The sequence below is a fragment of the Puma concolor genome, chromosome C2 (assembly GCF_028749965.1).
Source record: "Puma concolor isolate L17-30 chromosome C2, mPumCon1.1.hap2, whole genome shotgun sequence".
NCBI lineage: Eukaryota > Metazoa > Chordata > Mammalia > Carnivora > Felidae > Puma > Puma concolor.
This window is the reverse complement of record NC_141675.1, coordinates 134,005,597-134,028,337: the sequence shown is the minus strand read 5'-3', so window position 1 is coordinate 134,028,337 and position 22,741 is coordinate 134,005,597. Positions and strand designations below refer to the sequence as shown.

Below are 22,741 nucleotides of genomic sequence, written 5' to 3'. Positions count from 1 at the left end.
CAAAAATAAATAAAAAATAATTTTAAAAATTTTAAAAAATGTTTTAAAGAGACTCATTATTAGGACAAATATATAGCTTCCATGGCAAGACAATTTATTGAGATATTAATTTATGGTTTGTCCTCGTTGCTGCAGGCATTTTATCCTGCAACCATCTACGATGATAACCTGATCAGTGTTTCCATTGCTGGGTCAATAGTCAAAGTTTTCTGCTCTCCAGAAGGCAATTCCCTTCAAGATTCGTGTGTTGAAAGTTGAGTTTGGGGCTCGATTGTGCCAGTGGTGGAGTTATTTCCAAGGTCAGGAGAGGTGGAGATGAGCTGGAGCTGATCTAGGGAGGTATTTGGGAATTCGGCTGATTTTGATTTTGTGATTCTGTGAGCTCCCATTTGGTGCTCCTAGGTGGTGGTAAGACTGCTGATGGGAGTGGTGGGCTGGTGCTTCAGGGAGGCTGGACCCAAGGGGTTGGGTGGACTTGGACAATAGCCACATCAGCTGTGACTACAGAAATCTAAAGATAAGAAAAATGTTTTCTGAATGTTCTGGACTGTACAGATGCTTGGGATTTTCACAGAATCTAAAGGATATTGGAGACTTTTTTTTTTTTTAATTTACATTCAAATTAGCATATAGTGAAACAATGATTTCAGAAGTAGATTCCTTAAGATATTAAAGACTTTTGCACACAAGATAAGGGATTAGATTTTACTAGATTAGGGAAAAAAATAGTTTTGCTGCAATCTTATACCTGAGGGCTTTGTGGTAAAATTATTAATTGTTATACATTCATAATGACTGTATGGAAGTTATAACAGACATTTATTTGCACCTGTTATCTAAGACCAATCTTTCAAGTTCTGAGGCCCGTGACATGGTGATATAAAAAGGAGCTTGGTATGTCATTGATGTGGTAAGAAGAATTGCTCTGTTTGCTTGCAGCTTCAAGTCTACTGATTAACTGAGATTGCTGTAATCTTGTAATCACAAGTTACCTTGGTTAATTGAGTTAGTAAATTCTTCCCTAGTGGGCAGGAAAGTTCAGTTAACTGGGAAGCTTTAGCCTTGGGAAGCCTTGGAATGAATTATTGAAATAGTTACGGGATTTGAAGCCAAGTATTAATATTTTGTATTAAAAAGGAAACTAACATTTGTTATGTTTTTAATTGTGTATTTGTAACTTTTAAGAGAACTTGGGAATCACACTATTAATAAGCTTATTAGGTGAACAAGAATACCAATTAATAAGAAGGTTTTCTGTATTAGGTCAGACTACTGAAATATTTAAAAAGCATAGAGAATATATATATATATATATATATATATATATATATATATATATATACACATACACAAACACACACACACATATATATAAATTAGAATATACATCTTAAATATTTAAAAAACATAGATAATAAATATATATTAGAATATATCTATATAAATATTATATAGATATGTTCTAATATTTTTGTAAGTTTTATTTAAGTAATCTCTATACCCAACATGGGGCTTGAACTCATGACCTGGAGATCAAGAGTCTCATGCTCCTCTGACTGAGCCAGTCAGGTGCCCCCAAAATATATTAATTAATGCAGTTTAACATGTTTGAATCTATTTATTTATTCAAGAGTATATGTGGGATTGAATATAATTCAAAGAACTCTTAAAAGTTTCTGTTAAAACTTACTGCACTTATAAATGAGAAAATAATATTTGCAAGTTGAACTTAAAAGCCCAATAAAGAAATGGGCCTTTTACATTTGTGACTTTAATAGATTGAACTAATTTCAGTAAAAAAACCATTTAGATCATTTTTTCTATGTACAAAAGTCACTCTTGAGGATACCAAAAGCCTGAAATCAACACAGAGGAAGAGTTCTGGAAAGCCAGTTGCTAGGTGAATATATTCATTTTGTGGAAGAGAAAGCTGGGCTTAATGACTGTGTAAAGTTCTTCTGTCATTATCTGTACTCTGCTTTGAATTCATCCATAAACATGATACTATCTTTGGAAATGTCAATAAGCAAGATAATTAAAATAGACTAAGTAATATTCTCTCCAAACTTGGAAGTTTCCTGAATCACAATCATATTTTCTCTGTCAGAATAAATTTTCAATCTCTATCATATATATTATATTATTTTATATTAATATCATATATATTATATAATATATAATGTATTATATATTATATGTTGTGTGTGTATATATATATATATATATATATATATATATATATATATATATGGAGAGAGAGAGAGAGAGGTATTTTAATGTTCCCTAGCAGCAATAATGTACAATCATGCAAGGTAACAGGCACACGAGTGTCTTTTCTAGAAGATTGGGAGTCTCCTTAAATCTGTCCTTGCCCCTTGAGGCTTTCAGTGTTTGCTAGTATTTCCTCTGTACCTTTATCTCCTGGTCTCTCCAAGCTGTGTCATTTGCTTATGGAAATTCTAGGCATCCACTTGAGCCCTATCATATGAGTGACAGGCTATGGCCTTTGAGAGAGGACAGTGCTGGCTTCTCACGAACAATGCAGGACTTTGAAGAATAAAGTATTTATTTATTTTTAAAGGTTTATTTATTTATTTTGAGAGAGAGGCAGAGAGAGAGCGAGAGAGAGAGGGAGAGAGAGGGAGAGAAAGTGGGGGAGGGGCAGAGATAGGGAGAAAGAGAGAATCCCAAGCAGGCTCAGTACTGTCAGCATAGAGCTCAATGCAGGGCTTGAACTCACAAAGTGGGAGATCATGACCTGAGCCAAAACCAAGAGTCGGTGCTTCACTGACTGAGCCACCCAGGCACACCTAAAGCATTTATTTTTTTAAATCAATAGACATTGTGCTAGTTTAGAGTTTCCTAAACTGTTTTGGTTCCTGATATCACCATTAGTATCCTAATAATTTTTCTACAACAGACCTGGGCTAAAAGAAATACTTAATTGTTGCATTTATTAAGTTATTATATTTGAACACTTTATTAAATATGTAGCTATTGGCAAAGCAAGTACACATCCGTAAAAGGAAAAGTAATACCTAGTTTCAATTTTGAACTAAAACACTCATCAGTGTGTGGGCCTTTTGGGCACTGCTAACCCTCACCAGTCTTGGAATCAGTCTGGACACTGCCATTCTTATTTCCTGCTCCACATTGATTTTCATGCGGATTTGCTTTTTATTACAGCAACCGCTGAAAGCCCAGCTTTGCCAAAAAAGAAACGTCACTAAAGGGAATGTAGCATGGTCTCATGACACTGTGAATCACCCTGAGATAGTAGTGGTTGCCAACAGGAACTTCTGTGCCATCCTTGAAATTTTTATTTAGAATTCTTTGAGTTCTCTGTGGCACCTGCGGTACCTTAAGGTACTGTTTAGGAACTGCAGTGCTAGGTGAAGGAAAACGAAAAGGATATATTCCATGTTAGGAACCCAACTATAGTAGAGCATATAGATATGTGGTCAATTTATTCCATAAGACAGAGTACTGCAATGAAAATACAGGGTTTGTTTGTTTGTTTTGTTCGTTTGTTTTTTGTCTGCTTAGTATCTGAATTCCCTTCCTACATTAAAAAAAAAAAAAAAAAAAAACCTATACTATCTGGTTCTTAGGTGAGAGAGGTCATCTTCCACTACAGAATCTGAATAGACCTAAAGCCTCATTTTCAACCACCCTGAGTGAGGGCCTTGGTTCTTAGGCTCCACAATCAGACCTGTGTATTTTGGATTTTCAGTCAGAAGTAATTGACACAAACAAAGGGTTGGGGATGTCAGGGAAATCTTTCTTTCTGGCTGTGTTGTTAGTGTGCACACTGGCAGCCAAGGCAGTGGTGGGGCCAGTGTTAGTGCTGCAGTGTGGACATCCTTGGCAGTGGCCCTGATAGGTGGCTGTGTCCTCGCTGGACTGGATCTGTGGCATGATTCCAGCTATGGTTTTGGTGGTGTAGGCTCCCTTTTTATTTGCTCATTCTGAACATAGTTCTCTAGTCTTCCTGAGGGTATGGACAACCAAATATCCTTTCAATGAATTTCTTTTTTTGTTTAAATCACCCCAACTGCTGCCAATAAAAAGACGTGTGACCGAAGATTTCCATTATCAGAGGAGAGGCAAGATCATAGAGAACGTATTACACTGACTTCATCCGATGGAACAAAAATCTGAGAAAGTACTGAGATGTGCCCCTGAAAGCTCTGGGTACTACCTAATGACCATTGGAGAATCAGCCCTCAAACGCGAAAAAAGCTGTAAACAAGGAGGGACAGACAACTTGGACAGATTTGAGAGAGCAGAAAATGTGGAAACTTAGCACAGAATGCACCAGGTCCTATTAGGTGAATTTTAAAATGACCCCCTTGTGGTAAGTAGGAGAGTTTGTGAAGTACGTGTCATTAGGGATTATGCCCAGAAAAGGGAGGATGACGCACAATACAGGGAGCTAGCCATGACAGCAATAATTAGAAATCAACTCTGACTAATGTGGGTCTGCCTGAAAGAGGAAAAGAATATCAGGAAATAGAATCCTAGAAGCATATCCGTGAATGAAGAAAAAGTTGTAGCAGGAAGAATTGTTCTGCTGTTTTGAAGAAACACAGGTTCCTCAAGATAAAACAAAACCCCCGAAAAACAGAATGAAAGCTGTACCACGCAGAAGACTTTTCTTGCCTCAGTAGATTAGAATAGGATATGGATTTTTAGCCTATGAACTCTCTGTGAAATAAACTGAATTCTTCTTTTTTCTTCTTCTTCTTCTTCTTCTTTTAATGGACTGGTTGTTTGGCTTTCATGGGATGAAGCAATTTCAAATGTGACTCATTTTATCCCTTGGTAAGTGAAATCATGTACACATGCCAGAGTTAGGTACACACAAGCTTGGGGACTTCCCTGCTCTTAGGAAAGCTATGTGGTGGGAGTATTTGGCACAAGAGCCTCTCAAATATTAGGCAACACTATAGTTTCTGCTACTTATAGCAGAAGAAGATTATAGCAATATTCTTAAAGCCATGTGAATATCCTTAATGTGAAACCTCATATCATTTCTCAAAAGTCAATTTAAAAACAATTGCCTAAGTTGTTTTAATTATGCTTTAGTGTTCTAACCTATCCACCCAACTTGTTGACCTATGTGCTCTAGGTCAGCTGTCCTGGGTGTGTTTTTTAAATCAAATTCTTATACGCTAACTCTTTCTATCATGAAAAGAAGGTTGTTTCATCAACTGGAAGAGGAAAGTCTTACCTTGTTGCAGTACTAAGGAGATATCATACTTTTATGCTGTTGAGTTTATTGCTTATGAGTTTAGATCAAGATTCAATTATTGGATTTGTTTGTCCTTCCATAATGGTCAAAGACAGAGAAGGAAGCCAGAAGTTTGGGGAAAAAAGTCCCTGGAATTTAAAGGAAGTTACCCGATAGGAGATATATACTGATGCCGGGGTCAACCAACACAAATCTTCCTCTGGGTACTTGGCATAAAATATTGAACAGAATCATCCTTATCACTTTTGCAAATGGATGTAAGCAGAACCCTTCACATCTGATAACAACCTGCATTTCCAATATTCTATCTACTCTTTTCTCCCACATACCCTAAGCACCCCCTGGCCCCTTCATGGTTTCCTTTCCACAGTGGGACCTTTGTGACTTTGCTCTTTCCTCTTCCTCCTTAGTGCCGAGTTATTTATTCTGTCATTTGCACCCCTACAGAACTTGGTTCATAGCTCTGTAAGCATAGGGTCTGCTTCATTATACTACTTCTGTTTCTCTCTTTACCTTCTTTATTTGCTGAGATTCTTTTTTTTTTAATGTTTATTTGTTTTGAGAGAGAGAGAGAGAGAGAGAGAGAGAGAGAGAGAGAAGGGGGCAGAGAGAGAGAGAGAGAATCCCAAGTAGGATCTGTGCCATCAGTGTGGAGTCGGATGCAGGTCTTGATCTCACAAACCACAAGATAATGACCTGAACCGAAATCAAGAGTCGGGAGCCACCCAGGCGCCCCTGCTGAGATTCTTAAGGGCAGGGTCTATTGCTTAGTCATCTTTGCTCCTGCCACATTGCAGGGATACTCAAAATACTCTCAAAATGTCCAACTGCATTCCATACATTAGTGTGCATCTGGTCAAACTCATTATCTCAAATGTTTTAGGCTTGGATGTATATGTTTGTCTTGATTTTCACTTCTATGGCGATGTGTTGTATAAGATAGTCACTTAAAATTCACTGGATGTTTCGTGTCATTTATTAAAATTTGCATTTTTCTAGGTGACTCCTAAGATGCCTTACATCCTTACATCCTAAGGGTGTCTTACATCCTTAGTTTGTAATTCAGGCCTTTTTGGTGTGACCTTGGGTTACTTAATCTCTTAGTTAAATGAAAAAAATACTTCCATATTCAGATGGTGGTAATGAGGGTTAAATGAGACAACTCTGGAATGCATTTACATTGGTTCAGTAAATACATGTTCAGAGAGCATCTGCCTAGGTGCCAGGAACTGTACAGGAACGGTATTGGGGTGACTCAGACACTGTCTACTCAGGGGGCAGTTACAATCTCAAAGCTTTGCCTGGTACTTTTTTTTTTTAATTTATTTTTGACAGAGACAGAGAGAGAACAAGTGGGGGAGATGCAGAGAAAGAAAGAGTGAGACACAGAATCTGAAGTAAGCTCCAGGCTCTGAGCTTTCAGTGGAGAGCCCAACATGGGGCTCGAACCCACAAACCATGAGATCATGACCTGAGCTGAAGTTGGATGCTCAACCAACTGAGCCATCGAGGTGCCCCCTTGCCTGGTACTTAATATGAACTCAATAACTGTTCATTTTCCTTCTTCCTTTCTCTCCCTGGCCTTGCAGTTATTCAATGCTGGGATTTGGAATGGAATAGGAGAGAGAGCTTTAAATTTTGTGTTTATTTCTCCAATGATATTTACATACAGAGATGAGCCTTACTTTGAGAGCTGAAGTTAAAGCTCGTGTCATTCCTTGGTAGTAAAAGGAATGACATAATTTGGAAATAACAAGGCCAGACAAGAACAGCCTGGGAGCTGTGTGCTCTCAGAAGTATGTTGTGGGAGTAACTAGCCCAATGTTCTCTCAGCCTGGGAGCAGCATTTAAGATTTTCTTATCTTACAAAGGAAAAAAAATCATTCTGTTTAATTAGCAGAAGAACAGAGTAAATGCAGTGACTACTTTTCCTAACACGGTGGTTTTATATATGTGTTACATACAACAAAACAATTGCTTAAGAAGGTTATGCTCTTATTTTAAAAACAAGCCACCCAGTGGGTTTGGCCTCCAGGAAAACTGCCTACACATTTTTAAAATGTACACTGGCCATCAGTTTTGACACTTCCATCCTGCCCTACTGGTTTGCTTCACTTCACCTCATTTAGCACCACATCTCTATGTCAATCATTCACACAGATCTAAAGCTGTGGTTGCATGATATGACTGCTGAAAATGAACAATCCGACAATTTTTTCCACAAAGATGTGCTTAACAACTTACAGTTTTTAATTGTTTTTTAAAAAGTTTATTTATTTATTTTGAGAGAGAAAGAGCGCGCATGGGGGAGGGTCAGAGAGAGGGAGAGAGAGAGAGAGAGAGAGAGAGAGAGAGAGAATCTCAAGCAGTCTCTGTACTGCCAGCGCACAGTCCAACATATGGCTTGAACTCACAAACCATGAGATCAGGACCTGAGTGGAGATCAAGAGCCAGATACTTAACTGACTGAGCCACCCAGGCGCCCCAACAACTTACGGTTTTTAAAATACCAAGATAAGAAAGTCGGAGAATACTGGCTGGATTTTTCTTTTGAAGCATCAGCTATTTGGCTGTTGTGGAGTTTAGCTAAGTATGTTAATATAGTGAGCGCTATCAATAATAAATGATGGGCAATTAACTATCAAAGTGGAGGGAGGAATTCCTGGTAGAGGACAAAGAATCTTCAAAAGCATAGAGATAAAAAGGAGTGTTCAGGGATGTCAAGAATGTATTCGGAGTGCAAGGAGGCAGTGAAACTGGTACAATTGCCCTGCCTGCAGGCAAATAGTCTTTATGTAGTTGCAAAAACATGGCACATTGTTCTGTGTGTGTGGGAGCCACTGAATGGTTTTATTTATTTATCTCTAAATGTTTATTTATTTTATTTAGAGAGACAGAGAAAGCATGCACGTGTGCACAAGTAGGGGAGGGACAGAGAGAGAGAGAAGGAGAGAGAGAATCCCAAGCAGGCTCCACACTGTCAGCATAGAGCCTGATGTGGGGCTTGATCTCACGAATCGTGAGATCATGACCTGAGCCGAAATCAAGAGTCGGACCATTTAACCAACTGAACCACCCAGGCACCCCATCCACCGAATGCTTTTAAACAGGATGGTAAAAATCTCTTATTTGTATTGGCGTTGCACAGTCTGCCCACCTATCTCTCCACCCACATCACCTCTGTGCCTGCTTCAGGTGTCTGTAAGGACTTCCGGACATTCAGGCCCAACTACCATTCATGGTTTCCAAGTTCAGCATGTGGGACATAGGGCCCTAAGTCTGGAGCAACATGACATTTAGGATACAGAGTTGGAGGAGAATCTCTGTAGTCTTAGTGGAAAGAATGTAAGAACTGTCCTGGAGCCCTAGCCGGAGACCACAAGGTTGCTGCAGTGCAAAGTAACTTGTTGCTGTACTGCTTGTGGGGCTCACCTTCATCTGCAATTGTGGGGATTCTGTTCCCATGCAAATGAATTGAATAGTGTGTCAACTGATACCAACGTAAACTTGATTCTTTAGTAGAAAGTCAGAGTTTTATTTATTCAGAGAATTGAAGTTATTTGTTACCCATTCTAGACCTACCACATGAAGGGAAAAAGCTGAGGAAACTTCATATCACAGATGTATGTGAGTAATGGAGATTATGGTAGACTCCTCAATAACTACTCTTACTCTATTGAGAAGTAACAATGTAATATGGGGAGTTGGGCATGTCTTGTCTAATGGAAGTTCTTTCTTCTCTTGCTGGTGATTGATTTAAAAATTGGCACGTGACCCAATTCTAGTCAATGAGGTACAAAAAGAGGTTTCCTAGAGGCATTTTGGAAAGTTCCGTCCTCTTTTCGAAAGTGCTGGATGAGATTCCAGTCTCTCTATCTCCTGAATGTGAGCAGAAAGCATTTAGCTCTGACTGGTACTGGAAGCCATCTTCAGACTTCAAAGTTAAGTTAGGTTCAAGCTCTGGGCTAAGAATAAAAACAGAAAGAACTGGGTGCCTAGGTGGCTCAGTTAGTCAATTGTCTGATTCTTGGTTTCAGCTCAGGTCATGATCTCATGGTTCATTAAATTAAGCCCTGCATTGGGCTCAGCACTAACAGCACGGAGCTTCCTTGGGATTCGCTCTCTCCTCTCTCCCTGACCCTCCTCCCACTTATGCCCTCTCTCTTTCTCAAAATAAATCAATAGAAACATTTAAAAACAAAAAAACAAAACAGAAAGAACCAAGGTCTTGGTGTCATGGGTGAACCTTTGATTCAACCACCCTACCTCTGGCTTTCCAGTTAAGTAATTAAAACATTTCTTTAAACTAATTTTTATTTCTTTAAAATTTTTTTTTGTATTCCTTTTCCAGTTCACTGCGTTAGGTCACCCTTCCTTTTAGAATCATGCATCTCAGCTCTGCTGCTTTCCTCACAGTGATCCCCTTGAATCTCCAGTCCTTGTCTATACCCATTTAGGAAATTGACACCTGATTGATATATGTCTTCTCTACTCAAATCCCGCCATGGTCCTTGGGAACTTCAATATCCTTGGAATGCTGTGTCTGGCATCCTTATGTCAGGGACAGTGACCTCCTACCCTAATGACCTTTACCTCCATTTCTCCACATTATCTTAAAATCTGCTATTCCATTTTATGACACAAAGCCCTATCCCTGTCACTTTTTTCCACCTGTCCAACCCCCTTCCTCGCAACTAAACCTGTTTTTGTTTGTTTGTTTGTTTGTTTAACCTCAGCACATGCTTCCTGTTTCACACCTTTCCAGCTTTGGCTTTCTACCCTGTCTCTCATTTGCTCAGTTCCTTCCCAGTTTCACTTCCCTCCTTGCACTCACCTAGGACCTCTATTACCACATCCCTAATCAAATTCCCAATCCCTCTAATCAATGCCCCCATTCCCCTTTGGCCTTCTACTAATGTTCAATAGTCCTTAGCTTTTGTATAATCTGACCTTTATTTTTACAGCTAGTACTTCGGGGTGAGGTGTTACTTGGAAAAAAAAGCACATAATTAGACTGAATCCATTTAAGTGTGTTACTTTCAATTCATCTGGACCTAAGTACCATTTGATGTTCTTTCTTTTTTTTTTTTTTTAAGTCTGTTTGTTTGTTTGTTTGTTTGTTTGTTTGTTTGGAGAGAGAGAAAGAGAGAGAAAACATGCACAAGCAGGGAAGGGACAGAGAAGGAGAGAGAGAGAATCCCAAGCAGACTCCATGGAGTCTGCCAGTGCATGGAGCCTGATGCGGGGCTCAAACCCACAAACTGTGAGATCATAACCTGAGCCGAGATCAAGAGTCAGCCGCCTAACTGACTAAGCCACCCAGGAGCCCCTTAATGTTCTTTTTATTCATACTTTTCCCTGATATTGACCATTCTAAGCTTTTACCTACTCTTCAAACCTCTGTCCATTCATTCCCTCATTCTTGGCAGATATTCTAGCTTCCTGTGTCATATAGAAAGTAGAAAACAGAAGCCGCCAGTGTAACTTACCTCATCTTCTTCCCTCCGTCTTTGCTTCCCTTTCTCCTTATCTTTCCAAGATCTGCTTCTGTCTCAGAGGAAGGGGCACTGCCCCATTTAGTGGAGAAAGACCCCTCTGCAGATATTTTTGACCTTACTAAGTTTTGCCTGCTCTAAAGTTTTAACTAATAAGTAGTCAGACCCATATGTGTTCCTGATGTTTACAGCCTCTTAGTCTCTGCTTTCTCTGGCCCTGTTCTTGTGCCAGAGACTAGCACACGCTGGTATAGTTCTGGCAGATTCAGTAGCAGCCATTTTCTGAGATGCACTTTACCAGAGTAGGGGGTACACAAGGGTCCCCATTCTCACCAGCTGATGGCAAGGGAGTGCACTGAACTGCTGAGGGGTTAGTTTTTAGCTGCCTGAGGAGAGCTCCAAGCAATTTGCCCACTGACATTTCTTTTCCCTTAACTCTCTGTGACTGAACTTTCACCTCACATTCCTTAGCTCCCTGATCCTTGCTAGGATTAGAATTTTTGCAGAATTTTGCCTGCCTGGCTGGTATTATCAGTTAGGTTGCTTTTTATTGCCAAACTCCTTTTGTAGTAATCTTAAGCAAAAAGGAATCTTGTTAGAAGGATGTTGAACACTCCAACAATTAGTGAGAAACTGTAGAAAAAGCTTGGCAAAAAGACAAAAAGCAGTGCTGCTTTATAAGGTCAGGAGGAAGACAGCACGGCAGACATTAAGTTAGGAAGCTGGGGACCGGGGTGCCTGGGTAGTTCAGTCAGTTAAGCGCCCAACTCTTGCTTTCGGCTCAAGTCGTAATCTCACAGTTCATGAGTTAGAGCTCCTCATCGGGCTCAGTGCTGCTTGGGTGCAGACTACTTGGAATACTCTCTCCCTCTCTCTCTCTCTGCCCCTCCTGCTCATTCTCTCCCTCTCTCTCTCAAAACAAAACCAAACAAAACATAAAAACAGGAAGCTGTGGCTTTGCTACAGACACTGGCACTATTACTGTAACTGTGAACAGATTTGGACTGTCCTGTCTTCTTGGTGTTGTTCAAAATTCAAAGTCTTGAGCAAGAGTACCAGGCTGCCTGAACCTGACTGAATCACTTGCATGAGTCATGACTGCCCGGGGGGGGGGGGGGGGGGGGAGTGAAGATGAAAGCAGGGAGAGATGGATGAATTTCCTTCATGTTTCACAGAGGGAGGCGGGATGCTTCAGCCAATCAGTAGCCACCCTTTCAGATTTCTAACATCTATGCGCATCCTTCTTCCCATACCTAGAGGTATGAGAAAGATGTTCCTGCGAATAAAATACCTGAAATTGAACTCATCCTCTCCCTGGTGGGACAGGAATCCTGACTTGCTTCATTTGGTTGCAACTTCAGTGGTTCAACTTTTCACTTTATTTACTTGAAAAGAGAAGTGCTACCATGTTGTTTATTACACGGGTAACATTTTACATCTTAAAATGGAAATACCTCCATTGCCTCAGAAAATGGCCTTAAGAAATTTAGAACCATTACAGTAAATAAACAGCAGCATATTTACTTAAAAATATGATAAAGCACCCCTGGCTTCAACTCTGACTAATTTTCCTCTTTTAAGTTCACCAGGCTTTTGGGGAGTTCAGTGTCAAGGTAAGAACATTTCCTCTATGAAACCATGGGATAACCCAAGGATTAGTAAACTTCTGTGAATGTAAATAGTAAAACACCAGGCCACGAACAAACATGGGACAGTTCCTCAATTTCCTCCACTACAGACTTCCTTTAAGTGTTGACAGTTCTTGATCTACTCTTAAATGTGAATCCTAAATAGCACAATTATGGTATTAAAAATACCATGAGAGGATGAAATATTTCAGAGAAACCTTCTAAATGCTAGACATGGATGCCTGCTTTTTCCTCCTTTCTTCCAGTAAAGGGGCTGGGAACCCCTGGGAACATTATTAGAACTAGTTATTTTCTTTGCACTCTATATTATCACCATTAAATCACATGGGATTGAGTTAGTAGCTTGTTTACTTTCTCTTACATTCTGGTAAACTTAAATTAAATGCCCTTAATTAATACTCACATTTCTGCAGAGTGGTCGGACTCCAGGCCAGGACACCCACCAATAAAGACTAGCACATCCCCACTTGCTGGAACTTTTTCTATCATCTTGGTTATCAGTGTTAAAAGATAAAGCCAAATGCTTTTTTTTGTTAAGTTTATTTGTTTATTTTGGGGGAGACAGAGACAGTGCAAGTGGGGGAGGGGCAGAGAGAGAGGGAGACACAGAATCTGAGGCAGGCTCCAGGCTCTGAGCTGGCAACACAGAGCCCCACGTGGGGCTTGAACTCACAGACTTCAAGATCATGACCTGAGCTGAAGTCGGATGCTTAACCAACTGAGCCACCCAGGAGCCCCTTTAAAGTTTTTATTTTTAAGTTGTCATTTAAATTCCACTTAGTTAACCTACAATGTAATATTAGTTTCATAAAGTCAAACACTCTGAACAGAAGTGCTCAACAGGCTTCTTAGAGCTTTAGGAATTGAATTGCCTAGTTTATTAGCTGCTACTCTCAGGTAGACCTCAGTGGATAGGACATGTTTTTCCCCTAGTCTTTAATGTAGAATAACAGCATTCTATACCATTTCATAAATATTCAAGGATTTACTGATTAGAATGATCATAAAACTTTATTAGTGTATCAGTTATTTATAATGAACATCAGAAGTTAGTGATTTTGCAATTCAAATTGTGTTACGTCTTATTTAGTTGCATTGCTATGTTGCAGTTTCCCCAGTTTACACTCTTCTTCAGTAGATGCAGCAGCCATAGAAACGTGCTGCTCAGATCTCCTGCTGTGGGATGTGTCGTTGGTGGATGGCCCCAGATACGGGCCCCTCAGTCCATCATTGCATTTCCCTAAAGTCCACATTTCTCACCGGCTGCTCTCAGCCCAGGACTGAGCCTGGCAAGGACACAAAGACAGGTCAATTCCTGCAAGGTGCAGTTTTCCTCTGCAGGGAAACTTTGGCTTGAGGAGTCCTCATTGGCTTTGCCAAAGCTTCTTAGAAGGATCCTGAAGTCTGAGAATCTAGTTATCCAATTCTTCATTTCCTCTCTCTTTCCCACAGACTTGCACCATGGGCTGAGAGCTTGCCCCAACTCCTTTATCTTCCCACAATTTCCTATCTGACAGATGTCTCAAATGCATCTCTTGCATATTTAGTCCTGTCTTGGTGTCTACTTTTGGAGGGCCTGAACTAATGCATGTGACACTGATAGTGATCCAAGAAAGCAGTGGTATTGTAATGTTGAATGGAACACTGCTACCTACAGCCTTCTCGTCATATGAGATAATGAAATCCCTTTGTTATTTTTTTAAAGCATTTTTATTGTGAACTGTAACATGCATGTAGGGATTTGCAGAAAATAAAATTGTACAGTGTAATGAATTATCATTAACTAAATGCTCATGAAAACACCAGCAAGGTCATGAAATACGACATTTCTAAAACCTAGAAGGGCCCCAAATGCTTCCTCCTACATTACTTTCCTCTCAATGAAAGAAACTACTAACTTGTGATGACCTCTTCCTTATGTTTGTTTATAATTTTCCCACCAAAGCATGCATGCATTCACGCATCTCCAAGCAATGTACTTCCGTTTGACTTTTTAACTCCGTATAAACAGAGTTGTTCACTATATATTTCATGTCTGTTATCTTCTACTCATTATGTTCTTGATATTCATCCATGCTCTATTCTTGTATTTGTAATTTAAAAATTTTTATTGCTAATGGTGCTCCATCTTATGATATATACATTTATTTATTCTTTATGGATTGAAATATTAATAATTTCAAGATTGGGGTTATTAAAAATAATGCTGTAGACATTCTTGGACCTGTTTCTTGGTGCATACAGCATACATTTGTTTGGTATAATCTAGTGTTTGACTTTGTAGTCATAGGGTATATATACTTTCACTTTAAGGAGAATAATAAACTAGTTTCCAAAGTGGTTGTACCAATTTGCACCCCCACCATCACTGCATGGGTATTGTTCTACATTGCTCTATAACTTCACCAAGAAAAAAAAAGAGAGAGGACTCAAATAAATAAAGTCAGAAATGAAAAAGGAGATGTTATAACCGATACCACAGAAATACAAAAAAATCCTAAGAGACTACTATAAACAATTATACACCTATAAATTGGACAATCTGGAAGAGATAAATAAATTCCTAGAAACATATAATATTCAAAAAAAGAAGCATGACGAAATAGAAAATCTGAAGGGTGGCTGGGTGGCTCATTTGGTTAAGTGTCAGATTCTTGATTTTGGCTCAGGTCACAATCTCACGGTTTGTAAGACGGAGCCCCGTGTCAGGCTCTGTGCTGACAGCATGGAGTCTGCTTGGGATTCGCTCTCTCCTTCCCTCTCTCTGCCCCTTCCCCCTCAAAATAAATAAACAAACATAGAAAGAAAGAAAGAAAGAAAGAAAGAAAGAAAGAAAGGAAAGAAAGAAAGAAAGAAAGAAAGAAAGAAAGAAAGAAAGAAAGAAAGAAAGAAAATCTGACCAGACCAATTACTAATAAGGAGATTGAATCCATAATCCAAAACCACTGAACAAACAAAAGTTCAGGACTAGACAGCTTTACCGGTGGATTCTACCTAATATTTAAAGAAAAATTAATGTCAATTTTTAATCGAACTCTTTCAAAACACAGAAGAGGAGAAAACTCTTCCAAACTCAGTTTATGTGACCAGCATTATCCTGATACCAAAACCAGACAAGGATGCCATAAGAAAAGATAATTACAGGCCAATATCTCTAATGAACACAGATGCAAATATCCTCAACACAGTATTACCAAGCCAAATGGAACAGTACATTAAAAAGATCATATGCCATGATCAGTGGAATTTATTCCAGGAATGAAAGGATGGTTTCATCTCTACAAATCATCACTGTGATAAACCACATTAACAAAAAGAAGGATAAAAATCATATGATCATCTCAATAGATGCAGAAAAAGCATGTGACAACATTCAACATCCATTTATTATAAAAACTCTCAATGAAGTGGGTATGGAGGGAACATAACTCAACATAATAAAAGCCATTCATGACAAGTCCACAGCTAACATACTCAATGGTGAAAAGCTGAAAGCTTTTCCTTTAAGATCAGGGATAAGACAAGGATATGAAATCTTGCCACTTTTATTTAATGTAGTATTGTAGTTCCTAGCCAGAGAAATTAAGTACAAAAAGGAAAAAAAGTCATACAAGTTGGAAAAGAAGAAGTAAAACTCACTATTTGCAGATGACATGATATTATATATAGAGAAAACCTTAAAGACTCCATTAAAAAACTGTTAGAACCTATAAATGATTTCAATAAAGTTGCAGAATACAAAGTCAATACACAAAAATTTGTTGTGTTTTTAGATATTAATAACAAACTATTAGTAAGTGAAATAAAAGAAACAATCCAATTTACAGTTGCATCAAAAGGAATAAAATAGGAATAAATTGAATCTAGTTAAGGAGGTGAAAGACCTATATATTGAAAACCATAAGACATTAATGAAAGAAATTGATGAAGACACAAATAAATGGAAAGATATTTCCTGCTCATGGATTGTAAGAATTAATATTGTTAAAAATATCCATACTAGGGGTCTCTGGGTGGCTCAGTTGGTTAAGTGTAGGACTCTTGATTTCATGTCAGGTCATGATTTCATGGTTCAGGGGATCGAGCCCCATGTCTATCTCTGTGCTGCATGAGATTCTGCATGAGATGCTCTCTCTCTCATGCTCTCTCTCTCCCTCTCTCTCTCTACCCCACCCAGTTCTCTCTCTCTCTCAAATAAATAAATAAATAAATAAATAAATAAACTTTTAAAATTAAAAAAAAAATGTCCATACTACCCAAAGCAGTCTACAGATTTAATGCAATATCCATCAAAATTCCAATGGCATTTTTTACAAAAATAGAACAAACAATTCTAAAATTTGTATGGAATCATAAACACCTGAATAATCAAAGTAATTTTAAGAAAGAATAACAAAGCTGGAGGGATCATGCTCCCTGATTTCAAACTATATTATAAAGCTATAGTAATTAAAATAGTATGGTATTGACATAAAAACAGACACATAGATCAATGGAACAGAATAGAGAGCCCAGAAATAAACCCAGAAGAGGCAAGAATATGCAATGGAAAACATACAGTCTTTTCAATTAATAATATTGGGAACATTGGACAACCACATGCAAAAGACTGAAACTGGACCACTATTTTACAACATATACAAAAATTAACTCAAAATGGATTAAAGGACTGAATGTGAAACCTGGTATCATAAAATCCCTAGAAGAAAGCCTAGATGGTAAGCTCCTTGGCATAGGTGTTATTTGAATCTGACACCAAAAACAATAGCAATAAAAGGAAAAATAAACAAGTGGGAATACATCAAACTAAAAAGCTTCTGCCCAGCAAAGAATTAATTGATCAACAAAATGAAAATGTAACCTACTGAATGAAAGTGAATATTTGCAAATGATATATCCAATAAGGGGTTAATATCTAAAATACATAAGGAACTCATACAACTCAATAGCAAAAGAAACAAAAAAATAATTCAAATAAAAAATCAGTAGAAAATCTGAGTAGGCTTTTTTTTTTTCCTAAAAAAGACATACAGGTGGCCAAACAGCACATGAAAAATACTGTGTATCATTAATCATCTGAGAAATACAAATCAAAACCCCTCACCCCTGCTAGAATGGCTGTTTTCAAAAAGGTTAGAAATAGCAAGTGTTGGCAAGGATATGGAGAAAAAGAAACTCATGTGAACTACTGGCAGTAATGTAAAGTGGTACAGCCATGATGGAAAACAGTATGGAGATTCCTCAAAATACGAAAAGTAGAACTACCGTATGATCAAGCAATTCCTTTTCTGTGTATTCATCCAAGGAAAATGGAAACACTAACCTGAAAAGATATATGTACCCCTATGTTTATTGCAGCATTATTTATAATAGCCAAGATATGGAAACAACCTAGGTGTCTATCACTGGATGAATAGATAAAGAAACTGGTAAATCTATACAGTAGAACATTATTCAGTCATAAAAAGAAATGAAATCTTGCCATTTGTGTGAATATGGATGGACCTTGAAGGTATTACGCTTAGTGAAATAAGTCAGACAGAGAAAGACATATACTGTATGAGCTCTTTTATATATGGAATCTAAAAATAAAGAAATCAATCACTCAATCAATCAAGCTCATAGATACAGAGAACAGATTAGTGGTCACCAAAGGTATGGGGAATGGTGGGAGAAATGTTTGAACTGTTTCTCAGTTTTTTTTAATAGTTTAAATTGAATAAAAAATATTATCTCTCAAAAAATTGAGATGATGTTGTTTTAAGTCGCTTAAGTTGGGAGTTTTGTTATGCAGCAAAAGCTCACTGACACAAACTTATTTTAGAGTTGTTTTTTACATTTGTCACAGTGACAAGTTTTTCTGTTTATTGCATCTGCTGTTTCTCATCATGGTAGTTCATTTATTCATGCATACTGTAATTTTTTATGGAGACCTATTTGCAATGAAGAATTTTGTTGAGGGCCTCTGTGATTCCTAGGTTGTAAATGTAAAAGAATCAGTTTTGAGTTTTGCACTGAATGAGCCCTAGCTATTACAATGGTCTGTATGAATTATATTACTAATTTTTTGGCTGTAAATTTTGTACTACACACTAGTTTAAATTTGTATCTATATGGCAGGATTTTCCTGTTACTTTGGTTAGTTGGATAATTTTTCTAGATTCATTTTTTTCATAAACCAGGAAGCTCCTTGTGGGTCTGACTATTATTTTGAGACTCAATTCCAGCTCCTCCACTTCTAACCCCCATGAAGCCACAGCCTCTATTATCTCATGGGCATTAAAACCTCAGCTCTAGATTCCCAGGGCAGTTTTTAATTTTTTATTAATATAAAAACATTTTTCAAATGTTTATTAATTTGTGAGAGACAGAGACACTGAGCTTGAGTGGGGGAGGGGCAGAGAGAAAGGGAGACACAGAATCTGAAGCAGGCTCCAGGCTCTGAGCTATTAGCACAGGGCCTGACACGGGGCTTGAACTCACAGACCGTGAGATCATGACCTGAGCCAAAGTCAGACACTTAACCAAATGAGCCACCCAGGTGCCCATTTTTTAAATTATTTTTTAAAGTTTTTATTTATTTATTTTGAGAGGGGGAAAGCATGAGTGGGGGAGGGGCAGAGAGAGAGAGGGAGAGAGAGAGAATCCCAAGCAGGGCTTCAACTCATGAACCGTGAGATCATGACCTGAGCCAAAGTCTGACGCTTAACCAACTGAGCCACCCAGGCACTCCTCCAAAGGCAGTTTTTAATTTTGACTTCTGGAAATAGCTCTTTTCTTCTTTGGAGCAGAGGTATTTAAAACAGATTAACTTTATTTTGTCCAACATTTCTATGTGTTTGTATCCATGTTTGTTTCCTTCCATGTCAGATCAGGCTATCATGTTTCTAAATGTCTGTGTAGGATTCTATAGCATTAATTAGTATCTGCTGAATAACTGCTACAAATTTAGCATATATTCAGTATTGCTCCTACTCTCTTTATTAGCTTCACTCAACCTTTAAAATTATCTGTCTTATCCTTTCTGCCTGAGTAGTTGGTAAACTCCTTGTGGGGAAGATATGTTTTATTCTTTTTGTTTCCTGCCTTGTCCTCAAAAAGATCTTGCATGATAACTGCTCAATGAATATTTTAAAATATTTACTTTTAAAATGTATAATTTGAAAATAAGGTGGACCCATGGGAAGTTTTAAAAATATACATTAACTATTGGGGCACCTGGGTGGCTCAGTCAGCTAAGCATCCAACTTCAGGTCATGATTTCGCAGTTTGTGAGTTCAAGCTCTGCATTGGGCTCTCTGCTGTCAGGCTTTAGAACGGAAGTGATGAGGTTTTGTTTACAGTTTGTGAGAGTTGACAAAATACTGAAGAAAATCTTATTAATGTGAATGACACCATTGCAGGCATATAAGCAATTAGGTCACCTCTGTGCCTTGCTTTATATTACCTCAGAGGAGCTCTTTTTACTTCAGTCATCGCAGTGGCAGGTGAAAACTAGACTGTACCTCATCTTAGCTGCCCTGTGACACTGTTACTTTCTGCTCTGGCCTCTTTGTCACCTCTGTGGGGAGATGCCTGTGGGAACCTGTTCAGCCATTCTTCTGCATGGACAAACCCAAAAGGGAGAAAATGCTAACATCTCAATGGGCAACCCTTGACCAGTGGAGGATGGGAGACTGGACAAATCATCTATTGTTTCAGCCCTAGGTGAACAACTCTGACTCACATTTTACACAGCATCTCAGTCTCCAGCAAGATCAAGGTCCACTTGCCCAGTAATGAATGGTTTGATAATACACCTCAGTTTATCTTTCTGTTCCCAGTTGCACTCTACCAGGACCTTTACTCTTATTCCTTAGGATTACTGCCCCCAAATTACTTTCGCCTTGTCATGGGCTCTTCTTTTTTGGGATGAAACTCAGGCTAAGACAACGAAACCAACATATTATAGAATAGTTAGTGAAGAGGCCTAACTTCCCTGAAGGGGAGTTTCAACTTCATCAACTAGTTCACCAATCTCATTTAGAAACGTAGGTCTGTGAGGAAAAAAATAGACCTAATTCAAGAGTAGGGCTTTTAGGATCCTTAGAGAGATCTCTAGAAGGACAACTTCAATTCTGGTAGTGGAATCTTTAAGTAACAGCTGCCAAAGAGGGTTAAATTGGTAGGAAGAGGTAGTCAGATAGACTGGCACCATAGAGCCAAAAAAAAATAAGTACTTAGGATTTCAAAAGAAACTACATGTTCTTCCATATTTTGAGCTCTGTATTCTCAATTGCCGCCACCATCATTGTCGTCGTCGTCTTCTTCTCCTCCTCCTCCTCCTCCTCCTCCTCCTCCTCCTCCTCCTCTTTCTTCTTCTTCTTCTTCTTCTTCTTCTTCTTCTTCTTCTTCTTCTTCTTCTTCTTCTTCTTCTTCTTCTTTCCACTTGAAAAGAATGCATTTTGGCACGGTTTAAAAGATGTGTTACAACCATGTGGGTCCAATTAACAATTGACTCAAGATTCTGGTATCAAGTGTGTAGGTTAGATGACTAATAAGTCCAGAATGCTATTCAGTAAAGTCCATTTTTCTTCTACAGATAAACCAGCATATGACAATAGACACCCAGGAAGTTGAGGCCAGAAGGAATAAAATGTTCCCTAGACACTTTAATCCTGGTTGTGTTTTCTGCCTTGACAAAATTGCTGAAAGTAAATATCTCTATAAGCTGGGGAATGTTTTGGGCGTCCCTTTCACAGTGGCTCTGATAAGTCCTGCTCATAGTAGAGGATACTGGTTTGACTCTCAGCCACAATCTTTTGAGTAGTTATGCCCAAGGGAGGTGGAACAGACACTTAGTGAAACAGAAGCCTTGTCTATTTCTTAAGTAAACATTTATCAGATGAACTGGTGTATAAAATTTATCATATCAGGGAGAGCCAACCTTAATATCAAACATGACATAGTTCAAGCATAAACAAATTATTATGTAAATAATAGGTAGCCATGGAAGCAATGAGAACAACAAATTATCATAAGAATATACTTGAGCTGGTCTGGATACTGGGACAGGGTAGTTTCCATACACCATTTTTGGTCCTCCAAACAACTTTGCAAGGTAAATATGATTCTCTTGATTTTCCAGTGGAAGAAATTGAAACTCAGAATTCTGCACCCAGAGCTATATAGCTGGTAAATGGCAGTGCCTGGATTAAAATAACTAATCATCAGGATCATGATCATTAAGATTGATGACATTTATGTGTACATACTGATGATCACAACTGGGATGATGACCTTCCATATGTTATTTATTCCAACAACAACTTCTTGAGTTAGTCACATCATGCCCATTCTACATATGAAGAAAGTAAATTTTGAAGGTTAAAGGGCTCCATCAAAGTCGTATGATGGGCATGCAGCAGCTCTGGAATTTTAACTAGGATATGAAGGATTATTCTGCCCTCACCCATTCTACCAAGCCTCTGAAAACAGATTTCTCATGTCCTGCCCTATGCCTGCCTCAACTGACATGTTTCAATCAAGCATGTGAGAGGGTAAGTTCCATTTCCCACTCTTGCCCCCAAGGGTCTGACTAATGCTGCTCTCTTCAAAGAACTGCTAACATCTCTAGTTTAAGCAATGTGCAAAATAACTGATGCAAATAAAATCTCTTTCCCCAAGGCCTCTCTTATGCATGGTTCATTTTCTGGACTAACAAGACCAAGAGGTGGCCCTGCAGGGTGAACCCATGACATGTTGGTAACTTCAGTGCCTCAGTGGAGCCACGAGCAAGATTTAATGGAAAACAGGCACATTTTATGGTAAATCAGTTTCATTTCTGAGAGATCTTCACACAGTGTCTAAGGAGCAATGACAAGCTGGAAAACTAGATTGACAGTTGATTCAGATGTCTACTATTATGTTCTCCTTCCTTCTGACACAACATGTTTGTTTCTTAAATAGCAGAATTCTAGATCTTCAGGATTAAAGGCAGAGAGAAATAATTTCATATGTAGGTGCATAGCAGCTTTCTGGGTTTTAGCAAAGCATCTTTGACGTTTTTGCGTTCAGAGAAGGACCTAAGAACAATATGAAGGAGGGAAGCAACAGTCTCATTTTTATTTCTAGAGTTAGCAATGAGGTGTCAGACAATTTCCTTGTTTTCTATTTGGATTCTCAAACCGCCCAGCTTCTCCTTTTATACTCGCCACTTAAATTGTCTCACCTAAATAGAAAGCATGACTTCTGTTGAGAGTTCCTCAAAATAAATCGAAAGCCTAGTATCTAATTCTTAAATAGCACAACAATGCAGTGACATAACTCTACAGCACACAAAAATACAGGTTTTGTACACACTT

At 38.5% G+C, this 22,741-nt stretch overlaps 1 long non-coding RNA gene across 1 annotated transcript in view; it reads left to right on the top strand.

The window, feature by feature from the left end:
• The window catches only part of LOC147577547 (uncharacterized), a 92,586-nt gene extending 70,522 nt beyond the window's left edge, over window positions 1-22,064 (top strand). The window contains exons 4-5 of the long non-coding RNA XR_015240391.1: window positions 20,980-21,091; window positions 21,526-22,064. This is a non-coding gene — a long non-coding RNA (uncharacterized LOC147577547). The remainder of the gene's footprint in view (window positions 1-20,979; window positions 21,092-21,525) is intronic.
• The last annotated feature ends 677 nt before the right edge of the window (window positions 22,065-22,741 follow it).